Source organism: Hakea prostrata, chromosome 2 (assembly GCF_041222555.1).
Source record: "Hakea prostrata isolate BN-2017 chromosome 2, UWA_Hpros_2, whole genome shotgun sequence".
NCBI lineage: Eukaryota > Viridiplantae > Streptophyta > Magnoliopsida > Proteales > Proteaceae > Hakea > Hakea prostrata.
In genome coordinates this window covers 393643-396578 of record NC_142601.1, presented here as the reverse complement: position 1 = coordinate 396578, position 2936 = coordinate 393643, and the positions used below count along the sequence as shown (strand labels likewise).

The following is a 2936-nucleotide window of genomic DNA, read 5'->3' as shown; positions in this document are numbered from 1 at the left end:
GTAACCCTCACCTGCCACCTCCCCTCCAACCCCCCCCCCCAAAAAAAAAAAAAAACAATGTAATTGTGCAAAAGAACTGTAAGAGTGCTCATATCCACAACTTATTGTAAACTTTTTTTTTTTGTTTTTTTTCTTTTTTTTTGGGGGGGTTGGCAATTTTCCTAAGTAGCCTTACCGCCGCAATTTTTTGGTAAGAGGCTGTTTTTATAATTTAAAGAATGATTATTGTTTTGTAAACAATTTCCTATAATGCATTCGAAATTGATGTGGCTGGCAAAATATACGACTTCACAATAAAAAGATATTATCCCTCCATTCTACGTATCCTTTATCACTGTCTACTTGAAGGCAATGTTTGGACACCAAGATTTATTTATTATTATTAAATTATTATTTTTTAGTGTGGTGTTTGGGGGAGAGCTGGGGGGGGGGGGGCAGCTTTGGGAAATAATAGGACAAACTAACAGTCAGTTACTGTGTCTATCTCGCTCTCTTTCTTTGAAAATTAATATTTTTTCTTCTTCCAAACGTAGCCTAAATGCAAACATCTACCACATGCAATATAGATGTCATGCTTCAGCCTACTAGGAATTTGACACATGAAAAAGTAAAAAACAATCTTTTTTAAGATCCACAAAGCTGATGTTGTATCAGTACCATAAATGATTTAAGTTGAAATTCATTACCAATAATCTTTACAAGAACAGGAACCATCTTTGAAGCAATGGAATCGATTCCGATCACGCACAACTATCTCTCTATCAACAATAGCTGAAATAATTTTCAATGCAACATGACAGTCCTCACAAACCCGCAGGTTCTTCATTATCCTGATGGGTGTTGCAGGTGGTGTCTTTATCAATCCATAAACAACAGCCAACTTCTCACTGTGGCGATATAGAACGAGTTCCTTCTCATGCTCATCCATGTCAAGCAAGACTACTGAAGTGTCTGGCACATATCCTCGTTGCTTCATCTTCACCAGCAGTTCTTCCCATCCATGATATATCTCCTCTGTTTGGGGATGATCTCCATCCCCAGCGACAAACTTGTTAACAACACCATTTATGGTGATTGAGCTCCATCCAGGTGTTTTCTTCAGACCTCGATTCCTCATCATCTTCCTCACTCTTGCAGTGTCTTCCCACCGCCCTGCGCCCGCATATATATTTGACAAAACTACATGGTAACCATCATTCGTGGGGTCCAACTCAATAAGGTGTTTGATTGCTTCCTCAGCCAGTTCGACGTTTTTGTGCATTTTGCAGCCTCCAAGGAGAGCCCCCCATATAACCCCATTAGGCTTGATCGGCATGTTTAGGATGAATTCATGAGCTTCTTCAAGTAACCCAGCCCGACTTAGTAAATCCACCATACAACCATAGTGTTCGATTTCAGGTGTAATCCTGTAATTGCTAGTCATGCTGGCGAAGAACCTGCGACCTTCACTTATCAAACCCATGTGGCTACAAGCATGTAAGAGGCCTACAAAAGTGACTGCATTGGGCTTGATGCCTATCTGGGTCATCCTGAAGAATAGGCTCAGAGCTTCCTCGCCCTGGCCGTGCATTGCAAGCCCTCCAATCATGGCCGACCAGGACACCACTGTTCGTTCCTTCATCTCATTGAAGACTCCATATGCATCCTCCAGACATCCACAATTGATGTACATGTCAATCAAGGTGTTGCACACGCGAACATTCTTCTTGAACCCACATCTGTTCAGGTACTGATGAACCCTTCTACCCAAATCCAATGCGCCCAAATCTGCACAAGCTGCAAGAACAGCCACAACCGTCACTTCGTTGGGTTTCAACCCTGCTGCTTCCATCTGCGTGAAATGATCGATAGCCTTTTCCGGGTTACGACACTGGGTATGCCCTGCAATCATTGACGTCCATGACCTCACATTTCTCTCAGGCATTTTATCAAACAATTCTTGGGCCTCATTAACCTGCCGACGTTTTATCAACTGAGTTATCATTATATTCCACGTTACAATATCTCTGTCCGACATTTTCTCGAACAACAGGCGAGAATCATCCATCGAGCCAGAACATGCATACATGTGAACCAGTGTATTTTGCAGGAATAAATCTGATTGGAACCCAAGTTTCACAACCAGCCCATGTATGATTCTACCGTTCAAGAGATCCGATAAGAGCGAACAAGCCTTGAGAACGAATGAACAAGTGAACGTATCGGGTAGTACATCAAAAAAGCGCAACCGATAGAAAAGATGGATTGCATCAATCGGGGAATCCCCCTCTGCAAAGATTTTCAAGCAAGAATTCCATATTACAATCTCTGGCTTATCGACCCGTTCGAAAATTTCTTGAGCGTAAGTGAAGTCTGGAGAGAAAGCACAGACGAAGCCAACACTAGAAAGCGGAAGAAGAGAGTAAGAATTATTGGTTTTAATTATGCGAGAGTGCAGCTGCCTGAGTTCAAATGGGGTTTTGAAGTCGAAAAGGAGATCTGTTTTGAAGTTCTTGTCACATGTAGATTGTTGGGTATGATGGTGGATGATCCGACTGGCCTTAGGCGGCGGGGATGGAACGATGAGGGGAGCCAGAGACGATACCATACGTGTCTGCGATTGAAATCCCTGCTTTGTGTTCTTTTGAAAGGAAGAATCGAACTCTCACTTCTTCATTACCAAGCAATTTCCAATTCTTTGCTGGTGGAATGTCAGAAGATAGTTTGAATTACAAAACATTTATACGGTTTTGGGCAAATTTCAAAAAATCAAAATAAGAGAGTTTTTCTTTTCTTTTCATGTTTTTGGGAGGGAATTAAACTTGTTAACTTCATATGGACCCAGATGTAATTTTAGTGACATTAGGGACTCAATCTGAATTTAGGCTCTTAGGCTCAATCCATTAAGGGCTTGTTTGTTTAAATGAATCCAGTTTGGTTGTAAAAATTTCTAGATT

At 41.4% G+C, this 2936-nt stretch overlaps 1 pseudogene; it reads right to left on the bottom strand.

Annotated features, from left to right (window-relative positions):
- Positions 1-638: 638 nt before the first annotated feature.
- Positions 639-2727, bottom strand: LOC149023140 (pentatricopeptide repeat-containing protein At5g66520 pseudogene; annotated as a pseudogene).
- Between the last annotated feature and the right edge of the window lie 209 nt (positions 2728-2936).